We start from the raw sequence: 19,284 nt of genomic DNA, 5'->3' as shown, positions 1-19,284 counted from the left end.
TGCTTCTCTCCGTGTTTCTCTCCGTGTAAGTCCCCTGCATTTTGTCTTTTATATCCCACTTTGCTTTCCATAGTTGTTTTTTGTTCATCATTCCTTTCACCTGTCCTCTATTTAGTGTCTCTGCCTCCTTCTCCTTATAGTTATTTCCTTCCTGTCATTCTGTCATGTCTCACCTGCTTCTCATTGTCTGTTAATTAGTTTTGTATTTAAACCCACCTGTTTGCTCTTTTCCTTGGCTAGTTCGTCTTTTCATGTTTCTGAGTCTGCCCTTGTTTATTCCTTTCCCCCTGTTCTACCCTGTATTTTCGGACCGTTTTCCCTGTTTTTCTGTGCATTTGTTTTTGGATTTTCTGGTTGTGATTTTTGCCTGGTCTCATTATTGTTACTTCAAAAAATAAAAGGTTTGATTTGCAAATGAAATGTGTTTGTGTCTTTTATCACCTCTAATTGCAGAGCCTTCAATACATAGCTTTCATATTTCTATTAATATATATACTCACTGAGTACTTTATTAGGAACACCTACTTTATTACACCTACTTATTTATTATCCAATCAGCCAATTGTGTAGTGCAATGCATACAATCATGTAGATATGGTTCAGGAGCTTCAAGTAATTCCCCATCAGAATGGGGAAAATGTGATCTAAGTGACTTTGACCATGGAATGATTGTTGGTGGCTTCAGTATCTCAGAAACTGCTGATCAGGGATTTTCAAGCAGAGTTTGCAAAGAATGATGCAAAAAAACAAAAAGAAATTCAGTGAGCAGCAGTTCTGCAGACAGGAAAGCCTTGTTAATGAGAGACGTCAGAGGAGAATGGCCAGACTGGTCAAAGCTGACAGGAAGGTGACAGTAACACAAATAACCATACATTACAACAGTGGTATGCAGAAGAGCATCTCTGAATACACAACGCATGATAACTCTAAGTGGATAAGCTACAGCAGTAGAAGTCTAAATAATAATAAGTCTAATACATACTCTATAAACTCATGACATGCTGTATTTGCATTAAGTATCACTATTTGGCAGATGATGTCACTATAATAGGATTTCATACATTTTCCATTGGTAGTACACTCACTGGCAACATTATATCTTTTCACCATTTTCTTACGATATACAGTGGGCTGCAGAATTATTGGCACCATTAATAGTAATTTAGGAAAAAGGCTGCATATAATAAACATGTATTAGAGTAGTAGTAGAGTTTATTACTGCTTCACACACCAATTTGCATATATCATTGCATTATAACATATATCTCGAATAATACATTCACAAAAACTATTAAAACAGTTAAACAGTTGTTTAAAACAATGCTCAAGAAAACAGCGTATGGGGTGTGTTTATTAATAAATTTGGGGGAAGACGGTGTGAGAGGCCATAATTAACCCAAGGATCACTGTTTAAGAATCGCAGAGATTGGAAAAGTCTTGGGGTCACCAAGTCTCTAAAATGGCACCTCCATACCAACAAACTCTTTGGAAGGGTGGCATGAAGACAGTTCTCACTGAGCACAATAAACAAAAACAAGCATCTGGAGTTTGCCATTGGAATTATGACTGGAAGAGAGTGCTATAGAACAAAATGGAACATTTTGACCATACACACCATTGACATGTTTGGCGGCAAAAGAGGAATACATACAAGGCGAAGCACCTCATACACCAACTGTCAAATATGGGTCATTGAAGTTTTGGAGAAGCTTTGCTGCCAGTGATCCAGAGGCGCTGTTTAAGATCAATGGCACAATGAATTCACAATGTACCAGGTAATATCTTGGCAGAAAATGTGATTGCCTCTGCTAGGAAGCTGAGGCTTGGTCGGCTAGTAGGACAATGACTCCAAACATACATCAAAATCGACACAGAAATGGTAAAAACTACACCCATGTTCTGCAAATGTGTTCTCTAAGCTTATCACAAATTATAGGAGAAGACTCATGGCTGCCATCTTTGCCAAGGGCATTTAGGCAAAGTATGAAACGTATGGGGTGCCTATTTTTTCGGTAAATAAATGTTTTATTTGAAATTTAAAAATTCCATTGAATCGCAGTTCCGAATCCATTGAATAATTAATAAAGCAGACTACTTTACACATGTTGAAAAAATTAAGATTATGTCAATATCTAGTTTCCTGAAAGCAATTTGCGACGATTTTCACTCGCAGATCACAATATCTTATCAAAACGTGTTTACCTCTCGCAAAACCAATTTTCTCCCTTGCAAGTATGCAATTTCTGATAATGTGGATAGGCTGTATAGACAAGCTCCACAGAGAATACTATTTATTCTAAGATCTGCAAGTGGTAGGCTACAGTTAAATTATTTTAAACCATTTACTTCTGGAAAGTACAAAGATAGTGGCCTCTACTCTCTGGGACTTTAGGCATATTTTTTTGTAATGGTTGACAGTTACGTTTTCTTGGGGTTTTCAGGAAAAGGAGTAAGCACATTCCACCCAGATATGTCCGTAAAGTGCCACCGTGAAAAAACTAAATTCAATTATCCGAGTGTGTGTTACTAATCAAGTGAAATTCTGCACTACTTGGTTTCCCAAAAGTAGTTTACAAATTCCCATCAATGCACTGACTGAGAGCACACACATGCTGATAAATGTTTCTGCTGATCAATCCCCTCCTTTTTCCCCATTCCACACTTCTAGCTTAGAAATATTCTTCAGCCTCCTTGCATGTACGGCATGTTTGAGATATCTCAGATTTTCAATAATATTGAAAAGTCTGGGGACTTTGGTGGCCATTCCAAAACTTTCATCTGTCTTTCCTGGAGGTACTTCATCGTTGATTTTGAGGTATGATTTGGATCATTGTCTTGCTAGAATACCCAACTGCTCTTCAACTTCAATGTCTGGACTGACCTTTGAACATTAGCCTCTAGAACATGGGTCACTAATAGGCGGACTGCGGCCCGGATCCGGACCCAGACACCATCCTATCCAGACCCGGACCTATAAGCAATAAATTATTGAGAATTATTTAATTTTGACAAAGCATTTCTATTTTAACCAGCGCAGCTTTTCTAGCATTTACGACACTGGTTTACCAGTCCAGGAAACTCACAGACTAATTGCATGCGTTGCAAATCATCTCACGTGATGCTACTCAGCCAATCAAATCTGTGCATTCTGATAAGCACAGTGACCCAAGTCAGTGAGTGAGAGACACACAGCGGAGAGGTGAGACGAGGAGAGAGGAATATGTGAGAGAAAAGTAATTTCACATGGCATGCTCTAAAAAGAGAAAAGTAGACAGCAAAAACAGAGCTTCTAATCAAGAATGGACTGACTCTTACATGTTCATTCTTCCCATGGGCAGTTCAATACCAGTATGTGTCATATGTTCTGAGACGATTATTAAAAGCGGTAATGTGAAGCGCCACTACAAGAGAAGGCATAAATCTTCTGAACAAACATACCCACTCAAATCTGAACACAGAAAATAAACGATCTAAGAGCCCAATATGATCGATCCACCAGAATCCTAACACATTCATTCACTGCCCAACAACATGCTAACGAATGTTCCCTGCTTGGATTTTGGGTCAACATAAAAAAACATTTACTGACGGAGGGATTGTCAAGGAGTACATGAGTGCTGTAGCTGAAACCTTACTTGAGGGAAAGCAAAAAGAAGAGCTTTGTGTAAAAATCAAGCAAATACCCACGTCAGCATCATCAGCCAAGAAACTGAAATATTAACCCAGGATGTGCTAGCACGGCTGGATGAAGCAATTCATCAGGTACCATGCATAGGCTTAGCTGTAGATGAGTCCACTGATGTGTCTGACAATGCTCAGCTGTTAGTTTATGTCAGGTTCTTCAACAAGGAGAATAAAGAGTTCTGTGAAGACCTGTTGGGTGTTATACCCCTTCAGACCAGTACAAGAGGAGAGGACATCTACCTAGCTATAAAGAAGATGTTAACGAAGAGGGGAATAGAGCCGATGCTGGTGGTCTCAATAACCACAGATGGAGCCCCTGCCATGGTAGGGAGAGAGAAAGGAGCTGTGGCAAGAATGAAAGAGGACAATCCTGAGCTCATCTCTTCCCACTGCAGAATTCATCAGTTGGTCCTTTGCTCCACCCTGCCAGACGAGTATGCTGAGGTGATGAACACACTGATGAGAATTATTAACTTTCTCAGGGCATCCTCTTCTCTTCAGCATTGCATGCTCTGGGAATTCCTGAGATAAGTTGATGCAAATGCTGATGACCTTCTGCTGCAAAACAATGTCAGATGGCTCAGCAAAGGCAGGGTGTTCAAGTGCTTTTGGTCCATCCAAAGGGAAATCACAGCTTTCTTGGCACAGCTGAAGAGCCAGAAGGCAACACTATTTTCTCTCTTTTTAGAAGATGGATATTGTGACTTTTTTGGTTGATATCACTTCACACCTGAATGAACTGAATTTAAAGCTACGGGGCAAGGGCCATTCAGTTTGTGACCTGATGACAGCTGTCTGCTCCTTCCAGAGGAAACTTGAAGTGTTCAAGACCTGCAGGGAGCCTCTGTACTTACCAACAGTGCAGGAACAGGTTCAGGGTGAGAGAGGCGTATCTTCTTTTGTTGACTTTGTTGACAAGCTGATCGTAAACTTCAGCAAACGTTTTGACAGCTTCAGCCTTGGACAGCAGCTCACCCTGTTCATTCAGAACCCATTCCGCATCACAGATATCAGGAGATTCTCAAAGGAAGTCACACAGCACTTCAAGTGGGCAAATGCTGGGTCTCTCCAGTTGCAACTGGTCGATCTCCAAGCAGATGTGGCCCTGAAAGAGCATTTTGGAGGAACTGACCCTGCCACTGTCTGGCTCCACTTGCCCATTACCGTGTACAATAAATTGCTGATGAATTTACAATTTTATTCACAAGTTTACTTTGATTTACTTGCTTTTTCAATAATCCCGCCACACTGAAACATTTAATTATATTATGTCTATTGTATATCTTCGTCTCCATCTTCAAGTATTTTTATGAATTTAATTGATCTGTGAATACAGTCCCCTCCAAAAGTATTGGAACAGTCAGGTCAGTTTCTTTGTTTTTGCTATACACTTACAATTGAGTTCATGGTCAAAAGATGTACCTGAGGTGACAGATCCAAATTTCAGCTTTTATTTCCTGGTATTTTTATCTAGATTTGTTGAACAACTTAGAATATATCACATTTTGTATCAGACCATCCAATTTTTAGGTGCGCAAAAGTATTGGAACATGTGACTGACAGGTGTTTCTTGTTGCTCAGATGTGTGCTGTTAAATTGATTGGGAAAACAATAAATAGTTCAGAATGTCTACTCATGGCTTTAGCCCTGGGTTTTGCCTCTGAAGGCTGTTAGAAAAGATAAAGCAACATGAAGACCAGAGAGCTGTGTTAGGGTGAAAAGCAAGCCACTTTTCTGGGGAAATCGATTGCACAAACATTGGGGATAGCTTGTACAACAACTTGGAATGTCCTGAAAAAAAAAGAAACCGCAGACGTACTGAGCAACAGGATACCAAACAGGTCCATCCATCCATCCATTATCTGAACCTGCTTATCCTGAACAGGGTTGCAGGGGGACTGGAGCCTATCCCAGCATACATTGGGCGAAAGGCAGGAATACACCCTGGACAGGTCGCCAGTCCATCACAGGGCACACACACCATTCACTCACACACTCATACCTGCGGGCAATTTAGACTCTCCAATCAGCCTAACCTGCATGTCTTTGGACTGTGGGAGGAAACCGGAGTACCCGGAGGAAACCCACGCAGACACGGGGAGAACATGCAAACTCCACACAGAGAGGCCCCGGCCGACGGGGATTCGAACCCAGGACCTCCTTGCTGTGAGGCGGCAGTGCTACCCACTGCGCCATCCGTGCCGCCCACCAAACAGGTCAACCAAGGAAAACAACAGCAGTTGATGATAGAAGCATTGTGAGAGCTATGAAGAAAAACCCCAAAACTTCAGTTAGAGACATTACAACAATCTCCATAGGGCAGGGGTGAAGGTACCGCAATCAACTGTTCGAAGAAGACAAGATGCAAACCACTCATCAGTAATAAAATTTGAAAGGGAGATTACAATTTGCAAAGAAGTACAGAGATGAGCCACAAAATTGATGGAAAGGCCAAAGTGTGGAGAAAGAAGGGACCTGCTCATGATCCAAAACATACAAGCTCATCTGTGAAGGATACCACAGTGGAGGAAGTGTCATGGCTTGGGCTTGCATGACTGCTTCTGGAGTGGCCTCATTAATCTTTATGTATAATGTAACTGATGATGTTAGCAGCAGAATTAATTCATAAGTCGATTAAAAACATTCTGTCAACCAAATTACAGAGAAATGCATCCAAAATAATTGGGACAAACTTCATCATGCAGTAAGACAGTGACCCAAAACACACTGCCAACACAACAAAGGACTTCATTAGGCAGAAAAAGTGTAAAGTTTTACACAGTTAATCACCAGACCGTAATCCAATTAGCATACATTTCACCTCCTGAAGAGGAGATTTATGGGAAAACCTCCAAAAACTAAAATAGGCCACAGTAAAAGACTGGAAAAGCATCATGAAAGAAGAATGTGACAGTTTGGTGATGTCAATGGGTCGCAGGCTTGATGAAGTTATTAGAAGCAAGGGATATGCTACCAAATAAGTGTTATTTATTTTAATTTACTTAATACTCTCTGTTCTACTACTTTTGCTCACCTAAATATTGGGTGGTTCTCAGTAGTTTAACACATCTAGGTGTAAATACCAGGAAATTAAAGTTGAGATTCTGAACTCTTGTCTCGTGTTCATCTTTTTATCTTATCCCCAAATGTATTCAGTGTATTGCAAAAACAAAAGAATTGGCCTTGTTGTTCCAATACTTTCAGAGGGGAACAGCAAGTACCTGCCAGTCTCTCTTCCAAATTGGCCACTCAGGCTATGTTTGACTTGCGAGTAAAAGACCACATAGGTAACAGTATGAGAGTTTGAAACACATTGCTTTGTAACGAGCCCGCAAAGTTAAAAAAATCCTTCAGCTATCCGAGATGATTCAATGCTATTTTCACAAGTAAAAACAGTTACAATGTAAGGTATAGGCTAATAAAATTTTGTAAAATGTTTAATACGACTTTCGGAAAGACAGGGTCAGCTAACTCACGGAGCACGGAGCAAAGTTGTAAACAGAGTTGATCAGAATTATACCTAATTAGGGGCCGTGGTGGTGCACAGCTAAAGTAACGGACCCTGATACAGGCATCAGTTCGAGTTCAATTCCCTGTCCTGTCAAAAGCTGAGTTTGGCCGGCTCTCATGGAGCGGCATAATTGGCTCACTGCTCTGAGGGAGGGACTCAGCAGGGACTAGTAGGGATCGCCACGTGCATGTACCCCGGTGCGCCTCAGAATTATGGTCGCTGGCTGTGAGAAGGTGTGTCATTCTCCATCTGGGCCGCCGAAGGGATGGGGTCGTGGGAAGTGGTGTATCCCCAGCTGACACTAATTGGATTAGATAGGGTACAATTGGCTACCAAATTGGGAGAAAAAGGGAAAAAGAATTGGAAGAAATCTTTAAAAAAAGAAAAAAGAATATACCTTATTATTGTCTGAGTCTGTGACAAGTTTAGGGTTGTAAACCGTGAGCATGGCATGGGGAAGGGTGGAGTTTTATTCCCCTGCTTTGCAAATTAGAGACTGATAAGAATCTAAACTGCTGTTCTCGCTGGCAGAGAGACTTTTTAACAATCTGGCATTGCCGTTATGCAGTTTTATCACGTCTTTTTTGTATGATACGTAAATATGAATGCAACAATAAGTTGAGACAGTGATGACTCAACCACAAGAGGGCAAAGTGGATAGGGTTAATATTGTAAAGACTATATTCATATTTTTATGTGTTATTTTGAAATTTGTATTGGTAGGCATCTTTGATGAGCCTGTCAGTGAGTTTAGCATAACACCGGAAGGAGCAGTATCCCCACTGAATTGTAATACAAAAAATATATGCATCCATATTTCAGTGAATATGAACCACATGCTCACTCATGTACAGTATTTTCATATTTTATTGTTCACCGAATGCAAAGATCAGCATTCTACATTCATATGTGACTATTAAAAAAAATAAAGAAGTAATAAGGATTTTAGACTCAGGCTGCAATTACAGAGAATTTTGGATGAAGGGACAGAGTGTTCCTTGTAAAATTGTTCATGTACACACATAATTTTATATAGACGGTTTCGTTTTTTATTTTTTTGTTAAGATTAAGCAGATAAAGATTTAATAGAGATTTACATAGTAGTTGTGCTTCAGGTGAAAGTCTTGGTTTCAATGTACTGCAAATTGCAATGTAGTACAGGGGACTGTTTAAACGACACTTCTGGGCTATGTCATGCTAACTTCCGAGTACGAATAACGGCCATATGGATACGAGTCATTTTATTGGTTTAACGGATACGGAAATGGATACAAGTAATGCACTACTCACTCACTCCTAGTGTACAGTATATACTGTATTAACACCCTCACAGTGTACAGTGTAAATGTATTGTAGAGTGCAGTCAGTGTGGATATACTGTATTTATGAACCATGTCTCTCAGTGCAGTGTTAATGTACTATAGTGTTGGTACATAAGTTTGCCTCCCCCCTTCTCTCTGCTCTGGATAGATTGTGAGCCTCTTCAGATGACCTTTAGAACAACATGCAGTCCATAAATCCAGAAATAGACCCTCACCCCCAAACAGCTGCTTCTGCTGAAAACCACTGAATGCACAGTACTGGAATGGGGTTACAATCAGTGCAGCTCTGTGTTTTAGATTAATAAATTAACACATGGCTTTTTCAATTCTGTCTGTGTAAAAGGGGCCCCATTACCAAATCAATAGCCGTGTTTACATGCAGAATATTTCTTCATTCCCAGTAATTTGTTCCAATTGAACATTCCAAATGAATCGTTTACATGCATGCTGAATAAATTGATCCGATTATAGGTGTGTGTTTACATGCCAAACATTTAATCAGAATAGAATATTCTGACATGTGTAGAATGATCCTGCGCAGCTGCCCAATACATATTTCTCCAAATATGCGTTGTGTATTATGTGCAATATTTGCATTTCTGCTGCCACTTTTCAGGCAGCAACATCAACTGAATATAATTATCTTCCCACTAGTGAGAGAAAGCGAGCGCAGAATATGTATTTAATCCAAAGAAAGTAGTTTACATGGCATATATTGTCTTCTTAAAAGGATTGTCAAAAGGTTTAGACTACTCCATTTAAACCGAATAAAATTTGGAATTGGATAAATTCCTAAATTGGATTGAGTGGTTACATGAGGCATTTTTATTCCGATCAGCCTGCTAATTTGATTAAACATCTGAATAAACGGCTCCATGTAAACGGGGCTACTGCTTCCTTTACGTACGTACATTCAGTGACCACTTTATTATGTAGACCTGTATACCAGCTTGTTCAGCCAATCATGTGACAGCATGCATACCAGCATGCAGACATAGTAAAGAGGTTGTTGCTCAGACCAAACATCAGAATGGGAAAGAAATGTGATCTAAGTGAATTGGAATGATTGTTGGTGTCAGATGGAGTGGTTTCAGTATCTGCAGATATCCTCAGATTTTCATGTACAACAGTGTCAGTGAGAGAGGTCAGAGGAGAAAGGCCTATACAAATGTTTTTATCCAAAAGGGACTTAAATCTGATTAGACTAAGCCTGGGGACAATCCCCCCTGGAGCAATGTGAGGTTAAGGGCCTTCCTCAAGGGTCTGGCAGCTGTGCGGATATTATGGTGGCAAAACCGGGGCTTGAGCTACCAACCTTCCTGGTCCCAGTCATGTAACTTAGCCATGAGGCTACAGGCTGCCCCTCCGAACATACAACAGGTTGGACCGTGAAGTTGATGGGCTACAGCAGCAGATGACCAATAAGTTTAAAAACAAGTATAAATAAATAATAAATAAATAATAAATACTTAATAAAGTGACAAAGTGTCCATCAGTTTCATTATTACTTTCTCAGATTGAGCTATGTGTATTTTGCCTATATTTTGTTCATGGCTGACTGGGTCATTTACAGTACCCTCCAAAAGTATGTTGTACTGTATGTTGAGGTGACTGTCTTTAATCTTAATGATGTTTTGCACACGCACACACCTACACACACACTGCACACATACACACACAGCACACAGACCATACACTTAAGCATACTCCAACCCTCAACCCCCAAATCTCCAACTCTGGTCCCGGAGAGCTACTAGGGCTGCTGGTTTTTGTTTTCACCACCCTGTTGAGACCCAGGTAACCAGGTACGGTGAGTTAACTGTGTTTGTCTAATTGATTAATTAAGTGCAGAGGAACAGTGAAAACCAGCAAACCCTGTAGCTCTCCCGGACCAGGGCTGGAGACCACTGCTGTACACTCACCATACAGTCCCACACATTCTACACCCTCAAATGCACAAGACATTTTGCGCACTGACTTTGCACTGACTTGTGAAATACAATACTTGGGTGTATATTAAAATCATTATTCAGCGATTGATTAAGAAGACTCACAAAGTGCCAAAACTCACTGCCTCATCTGTTAGCTTCCATGTTCAGCACTGATAACATATTCACCCGCCGGTGGCTGATATAGAGTAGACATTATTCAAACACACATGTTCATGCACCCACACACTCACGCACACACGCACACACACACACACACACACACACACACACTCTTTCATTCAGTAAAAGCAAATTTCTTACCCACTGTAATATGCAAATTAGGCCCCTTTACCCCTGTCTCTCTCAGAAGGATTTTAATGTCCAGCAATGCCAAGTCGGTCAGGTTGTTGCTCCTTGGTTTTCTGGCTTACAATAGTATAAATGAACAGTAATGTCCAGTGAGTCAGTCTATCACAATCCTTCTCTCTCCCTCTCTCTCTCTCATTCTCTCTCATTTGCTCATTCCCATTTTCTCTCTCTCAGTCACCCTATATATGTGTTCCACTGTCTGCTTGTACTTTTAAACTTTGCATCTTTTCATTCAACACAAAACAGATGGCTTTAAAAATAAACTGCAATCTTTCTCTGACCTTCTTTACTCTCTGCTGTCTTCATCTCCCCCCTACTCCTCCTCTAATTTGGTGGCTATAAATATGACAGACCGTTCTTTATGTGTACCTTGTAAGGAAGAGGCATGACTGGGTCTTGCTTAGTTCAAACAGGTTCCGGATATGTGTCGGCTTTTCTTTTTTTTTTGGGGGGGGGGGGGGGGGGGGGGTGTGTCCTGTAGGGACTTAAAAGGAGACTCTCCAAGACTCCAAGCTTTGATGTCTATACATTTGTTTCCAAAATGTACAAAAATATTTTAATATAGCAACTCATGTAGGCATGTTCCTTAAACTCTCATCTCAGAAACATTCTCAATATGTGCCTCATTGGTGGCTTATTGGCAGGATGACCTGAGATAAGAAATTGTGCATACAAAACACTCAAAATAAAAATAAGTGTTTTGTATTAGACAGTAAGCAAACTTAGGCAAGTTTACCAATGGGTTGGATTATCATGAATATATGTTACTATTAAATGGGGCTAAAATCCATGCCCCGTGCATGCTACATTTTATGATTATACAATAAATAATTCAGGTATTTCAAATAAGATGACAGTTTCAAATAAAATATATGTCTTTAAATTTATGCATTTTTGCTGCAATTGTGTTTTTGTTTTGGTTTGGAACATTTTTATTTATTAGTATAGTTATAGTTATAAAATGCAGAGAATATCCATTTAGTTCTAAGTTTTAGATGTTCTAATGTTGTGAGATGTGTTTCTTGTAGAAGGCAGAAGCTGGGGTTAATTTCTGTAAGATGGTTAAGGACTTTGGAACGCTTTGTCGGTTAGCCAATGCCCCTAATGTTCAAACGAATAAAATTGTGAGCAGACATAATGAGTGGTTTTCAGGGTTACTACTGTTCACAATGTTAGTTTTACAGTTGCACTGCAAGAGTGGCATGTGTATTCCTCTGAGATGGACCAAGTAACAAACACAACAAAAAAGAGCATAATCATACTGTAAGTACACAAAAACATAGAGCTAAGTGGAGAGTGTTTGACAGGAGAGGGAGTGAGAGGTATAGAGGTATAGAGGTATAGGTAGATTAGTAAAAGAGAGGGAGAGAGAGTGTGTGTGTGGAGAGGTGGATAGAGAAAAGGAGAGAGTAAATGCGTTTAGAGTATATACGGTTTGCACAATGTCCACGTAGTGAGAGATTTTTGTTATTTTTGGTTTATTTTTTAATTTGAATCCTTTCAGAAGAGCCAGAGTGTGGTGGTGGAGTCCTGGAATAATTGTCCTTCAATGTACAGTTTGTCCACCACAATGGGTGCTCATTTGCCGTTCTGCCTATTTTGTTTGAGAATGGGATATAGTATCTTCCGTCATTTGTTTATTTGATGCCAAATGTTATCCCTTTCAGCTCACATCCCTTGCTCTTTACTAATTCCTTCTGCTTGAAGTCTTTGAATTAGGTGATTATGAGATGAGGTCAGTGTGTGCAGTGGAATGTTATTTTATTCACAGTTTCTAATGAAAGTTTCAGAGATGAGTGCCTGATGTTTTTTTAACCAAGGTTTCTGGATTTTTAGTTGTGCTTTCTGGGATTCCAGAAAAGATAAGATTGTTGCACATATATCTACTTCGGTTTTTGAGGATTGTCTCTTTCAGTGTTTTGTTTTGTTTTTTCATTGTGAGTATTCCCACAGAGGGTTTAAGTTTGATATTGTCTCTTTGGAGATTGCCTATTTGTTGGTAACTTAATTCTAGGCTCATTTTCAAATCTTTGATCTCCTGATAAAGCATCCTATTTCTTATTGATTGATTCAAATGTAGTTGTAGATATTTAGGTTGAAATATAGCTGAAGTGTAGAGTCTTGTCGAGCAGCAGGGCGCAACCAGGTTTGCTGCAAAAACAGGATCACCTGGTTACAGCTTGCTAAGAAGCACCTAAAAGAGCCTGCAGAGGTCCTAGTGTCAGAGTGATGGCAAGAGCTAAGTGTGGAGGCTTAAAGGAACTGCCGAAGAATCAAAGCACTCCCCTCATCTGTGAAACATGTAGGTTACACTACTGGAGCACTCAAAAAAGGGGATTATCTACACAGAATAGACCACTCTAATAGAAATACAAATTATACAGTACTATAAGAAACTGATGCATACAATTAAATAAGAAAATACACTCAGTAAGCAATATTAGGTAGACCTGTACACCAGCTTGTTAATGCAAATACTCATTTATCCAATCATGTGGCAGCAACTAAATTTATCAAAGAATGCAGACGTGGTCAACAGGTTCAGCTGTTGTTCAGACCAAATTGGAGAAGAATGGGGAACAAATGGTTTGAGTACCTCAGAAACTGCTGAACCTTAGTGATTTTCACAACAATAGTCTCAGAGGAGAAGGGCCAGACTGGTTGAAGGAAGGTGGCAGTAACGCAAATAACCAGGCATTACAAAAGCGGCATGCAGAAGAGCATCTCAGAAAACACAATGCATCTAACCTTTAAGTGGATAGGCTACAGCAGCAGTAGACCAGTAAGTCTAAACAATAAGTCTAAGGGTCAAGTGACTGGTGCAGTTTGGGTTAACCTAATAATGTGCTCACTGAGTGTATATTTCTTACTAAGAGCCAGTAAAATGTCCATAAAGAAAAAAATAATAAATATTGTTAAGTTGTTAAGTCTGAAAAAATAAGACAAATGTTATGGATGTAAGTGGTAAATGGTTGGCATTTATATAGCACCTTTATCCAAAGCGCTGAACAATTGATGCTTCTCATTCACCCATTAACACACCAACAGCAATTGGCTGCCATGCAAGGCATCAGCAGGCTCGTCAGGAGCAATTGGGGGTTAGGTGTCTTGCTCAGGGACACTTAGACACCCAGGGCGGGTTCAAACCGGCAAACCTGCCAGTCAACTGCTCTTACAGCCTGAGCCAATGTCATCCCACAAAAAGACGGGGATTTTGTGGATATTCACTTCATAAAAACTTAGTGGATTTTAAAGGTATAATAGCTAAGATTTTGGTGTTAAAACATTGTTACAAGACCATTGTAAATCCCTTCCTATCATTGAAAAAGACTCACTGACATGGTGACTCACCCTCTGCCTGGGTTTATAGTTCATAAATTCAGGTTTCAAAATAAACAGTAGACAGCCTGACACTGTACCAAAACATTGTATAACTGAACAATAATTGAAGCTCAAACAAATAATACCATTACTCAGATATATAGTAATATTTTACTTTATTAATGATTCAATGGAATCGACCAAAATGACACATTTTTCAAATGAAAAATTTCTTTCCAAAAAAAAAAAAGTTTCACAATTACTGGCACCCCTGATTTTAGTACTTGGTGCAGCCTCCCCTGGCAAGGATAACGGCACTGAGCCTATTTCTCCATCCATCCATCCATTATCTTAACCCGCTTATCCTGAACAGGGTTGCAGGGGGCCTGGATCCTATCCCAGCATACATTGGGCAAAAGGCAGGTATACACCCTGGACAGGTCGCCAGTCCATCATAGTGCACACACACCATTCACTCACACACTCATACCCACGGGCAATTTAGACTCTCCAATCAGCCTAAACTGTATGTCTTTGGACTGTGGGAGGAAACCGGAGTACCCCGAGGAAACCCACGCAAACACGGGGAGAACATGTAAACTCCAAACAGAGGCCCAGGCCGACCGGGATTCCAACCCAGGACCTCCTTTCTGTAAGGCGGCAGTGCTACCCACTGCACCATCCGTGCCGCCCTGAGCCTATTTCTATAATGTTTAATAAGGTTGGAGAACACATTTGGAGGGATCTTGGACCATTCCTCCATGCAGAACCTTTCAAGATCCTTCATATACTTAGGTTTGCGCTTGTGGATTGCCCTCTTCAATTCAGACCACATATTTTCGATAGGGTTTAAGTCCAGAGACTGAGATGGCCATTGCAAAACACTGATTTTGTTTTCACAGAACTTCTGTGTTGATTTTGAAGTATGTTTGGGGTCATTGACTTGTTGGAAGGTCAACCTACGGCCAAGTCTCAGCTTCCTGGCAGAGACGACCAGGTTTTTGGGTAAAATGTCCTGGTACTTGGTGGAATTCATTATACCATTGATCTTAACAAGAGCCCCTGGACCACTGGCAGCAAAACAGCCGGTAGGTATGAGCTGCTTTTCCTTGTATGCATCCCTTTTTTTGACACCAAACATGCCGACGGTGTACATGGCCAAAAAGTTACATTTTGGTCTCATCTGACCATAGCACCCTGTTCCAGTCATAGTTCCAATGACGTTTTGCAAACTCCAGACACTTGAATTTGTTGGTTGCTCTCAGTAAGGGCTTTCTTCATGCAACCCTGCCAAAGAGTCTGTTGGTATGGAGGTGGCGTCTTATGGTTGATTTTGAGACTTTGTGACGCCAAGACACAACTAAAGTCTGCAGTTCTTGAACTGTGGTCTTGGGTTCTTCTTTGCCTCCCTCACCATCTTCCTCACTGTGCGTGGGGGCAACATGCACTTGCGTCCTCTTCCTGGCAAGTTTGCAACTGTTCCAGATGTATGAAACTTTTTTATTATTGCCCTAACAGTGGTTAGTGGTATGTTTAACCATTTATGTATTTTTTTTGTACCCATTATCTGACTTGTGTAGGTCAACAACCATCTGTCTCTTTTGATTTGACAGTTCCTTGACTTTCCCCATGCTGATGGATGACAAAGGGTTATATGTGTGTCACCTCAATTTTCATACCCTAGGGAAACAGGAAGTGATGGAAGGCCACAATACAGTTCCTTAAGACTGAGATTAACTTAAATAAGTAGAATTTTACTGCAGATTTTAATACTATTTAAAAAATAGTATTACTCAATAAAAAGAAATGAAAAATTAGAATAATTGTATTAGGATAAAAGTATATCCCATATATTCCCATATGTTTGGGCATAAAATATAGCTCATGATCTGTGTTATTTATTTTATACAGCCTTTTTTGCTCATTCTGGACCTGACTATATATATATATATATATTATAGTAATACCGCAACACACAAATGTATGAACAAACTGCTTACCTAGCCAAGCAAAACTAGCAAAGGTACCCTAATGACACAAGTAAATAACACAGATAAAGACAACAGTTCATGTTTACAGGACGGGAGGGACGGGAAGAGGTGCAGCTTGAAGAGGTGGGTCTTCTGTCTGCGCTTGAAGGTGGCAAGAGATTCTGCTGTTCTGACCTCCACGGGGGGTTCGTTCCATCACTGTGGAGCCAGAAAAGACAATAGTCGTGGGCGGGAGGTGGAAGTTTGGTGAACGGGAGGCACTAAGTGGCCTGTGGAGGCCAAATGAAGAGGTTTGGCAGGCGGGTAGGGTCTGATGATCTTTTGGAGGTAAGCTGGGGCTGACCCCTTAACTGCCTGGAGGGCTAGCACCAATGTTTTGAATTTGATGCGAGCCATAACAGGCAGCCAATGGAGGGAAGCACGGGGGTAACATGAGAGTGTTTGGGAAGGTTGAAGACCAGACGAGCTGCTGCATTCTGGATAAGTTGGAGGAGTCTGATGGCGGATGCTGGGACGCCAGCCAGGGGAGAGTTGCAGTTGTCCAGGTGGGACAAAACCATTGCTTGGACCAGGAGCTGGATCGAGTAGGGGGAGAGAAAGGGGCGGATTCTCCGGATGTTGTATAGGAGGAACCTGCCTGACCGGGTCACCACTGCAGTGTTCTCGGAGAGGAATAGTCAGTTGTCCATCACCACGCCAAGGTTCCTTGCACAGGGTGATGGCGTTAGTGAGGTATTCCCTAGGGAAATGGAGAGGTCCAGATGGGGAGAGGTAAGAGCTGGGATGATCATTTCAGTCTTACCTGGGTTGAGCTTTAGATGGTGGTTGTACATCCAGCTCTGGATGTCACTCAGGCAAGCAGAGATGAAACTTGTGTGTCAGATGGTGAGAAGGAGAAAAAGAGTTGGGTGTCATCAGCATAGCAGTACAGCAGTAGCAGCGTAGCAATTTTTTTTTGAGCTGGTGTAACCTACTGTATTCCCACATTTGGACTGAAATAATGTGTTGAAACAGCCCAAAGAACAATGCACTATTGTAGTCTAAATGTTGCCTTCACTACTGCAGTACACTACTACAGTACAATAGCTGTGTCGACGCATTAACAGTAGGTACTTTCGTGTCACACGCCATGCTAGCATTTTCTTGTTTCCTGCCTTTGTTTTCGTGTTTCTTGTCTTGACTTTCCGGAGTCTTTCACTCACCTGTGTCTCATTGCCTGTTTCCCTGCACTCACACCTGTACGTCATCTCAGTTAATTTGTCAGTGTATTTATACCCGCCTAGTTTCCCTGTTTCTTTGCCAGATTGTTATGCGTCTCAACTATATTCTCCAGCGCCTCATGTCTGTTTCTTGGATCTGCCTTTCCTTTTGATTCTGACTGCCTGTTACAGGATTTTGCTTGCCCCTTTGGATTGACTGAGATGTTTCACTTCTGCCCCTGTGCTCCCCCTGCCTGACCCTGAGAAACAGTTCACCCTGGAGGTGGCGCCTTTGACACTGGAGTAGGAGCGGTACTATCCCAAAGAGCAGCAGATAACAAAGTTCACCCTTGTTAATTTTTCTCTTGCCACCTCACTCCCACTGAGATCATTTATAACCTCTGTGACTGAGAGCTGCTAGCTGTGAAACTGGCATTCGAGGAGTGGCATCACTGGCTGGCTAGAGGGGGTCGCCTCGACGTGTTTCATAAGGCCCATCTCTGCTGCAGTGGAACGGCTGAGTTATTGACATTCTTTCCTCTGATGTCATACACTGGAAATGAGTATGACTTGTCTTTGTATGTGGTGCCCTTGGCAATGCTAAGATGCTGGTCTGCTTTAATTCTCTCTCTGGAATTAGCATGTTGAAAGTCTTTTCACACATAACAGTAGCATCTGCTCTATCTTAAACTTCACTGGTGTTGAACCAATGAGAAGCTGCACAGTCCATTGCTCATTACTCATATTTACTGATCCCAAAAAGTATGCATTCTGCTCATCAGTGTTGGGGCCAACGTAAGAACTTTTTGAAACAGGGAAACGCCTTTGTCCACGCCATTGATGACGCAATCAACGCCGCCTCCCACTGTAATTTAATGGAAATTTAGCCAATACAGTAACAGCCGGAAATACGCAACTGCTGGACCTCACAAAAGCCTCAGGCGCGAATTTCACGGCCTCTTTCTAACCTACGGCTACCCCATGCTGTTCGTTCCAAAAGAGACTCCCATCTAAATAATTTTAAGAACATTCCTTTGTGTCTGAACCCTTGATCACGGTTCTATTCATTGGGCCTGCTAGTTCTGAAATTATACACATCCGAATACTTGCAAGGACCCGATATTTTATCGGAGATCACACATACATTGTGCGGTTTTAATCAACTTTGGAGCTAGAAGACGACCGGCTTCTCTTCCTCCTCCAACCACGCGTGAGACGACGACGCCTTCCCCTGGTTAGGCCAGAGACGGATTTCCCTGGTCCCGCCAGAGACGCCCTTCCCCCGGGACAACGGTACCTGGGCAGCGTTAATTCCCTGGAGCATCACAGATTCTCCAAGCAAGAAACTTTGCCTGCTGACGACGGTCAGCTGCTTGAGACTGGTCGAATATCATCAGATATTCGCCCCCAAGTAAGGCTGCGCATCTGGGCATTAGTTTTGTTAATGTTATACACATTGTATCGTTAGATTAACTTTATGTAACTTTGTTAAATTGTTTTTCTCGTTTACAACTTCCACATGATCATCCAATTACATTGTTCTCTCTCTCTCTCTCTCTCTCTCTCTCTCTCTCTCCTCCGTACAAATAACCCTCCGGGCTTATAATCAGTGGATTGTAAGTTTATAAATTAATTTAATCAAGCACCGCAAACTCGCGGAAACGCTTCCCAAAGCGCAAGTACTCTTGTTGCGGTGATTTCATTAATTTGTCTCCTGACCACCCAAATTTTAGCTAGGTGTACGCGCCATTACGCGCTAGAACCATAGGTCCACCATTATAAGGCCCTACCTACATTCTCCACCAATTCCTTCCCCCATCCTCTTCGCCCGCTACGTGTACCCACGTGCACGCGCTCTTTCCCTCTTCGTCTCCTTCCCTCGCTTTCTCGACGCGGGCATACGTGTACGCGCATTCCTTTGTCCTCCATCTTTCTTCCCACTTCAATGCGTTACTT

The 19,284-nt window shown here is 41.4% G+C and overlaps 1 protein-coding gene across 7 annotated transcripts in view; it reads right to left on the bottom strand.

The window, feature by feature from the left end:
* smtnl1 (smoothelin-like 1) overlaps positions 1–19,284 on the bottom strand; it is a 34,187-nt gene that overhangs the window by 8,457 nt on the left and 6,446 nt on the right. The window contains exons 1-2 of one of the 7 annotated variants that reach the window (XM_061250908.1): positions 10,770–11,160; positions 2,882–2,971 (exon numbers count right to left, since the gene is read on the bottom strand). The exons of 1 other annotated variant lie outside the window; for it this stretch is intronic. The gene's annotated coding sequence lies outside the window, so the exon portion shown is untranslated. Of the gene's footprint in view, positions 1–2,881; positions 2,972–9,832; positions 9,920–10,769; positions 11,203–19,284 lie in introns of those variants that run through there. 5 more of the 7 variants (XM_061250909.1, XM_061250911.1, XM_061250914.1 and 2 more) reach the window with 5 other exon arrangements.

Source organism: Conger conger, chromosome 8 (genome assembly GCF_963514075.1).
Source record: "Conger conger chromosome 8, fConCon1.1, whole genome shotgun sequence".
Lineage (NCBI taxonomy): Eukaryota > Metazoa > Chordata > Actinopteri > Anguilliformes > Congridae > Conger > Conger conger.
Note: the sequence above shows the minus strand (reverse complement) of the source record. Positions and strands in the feature narration are given on the sequence as shown.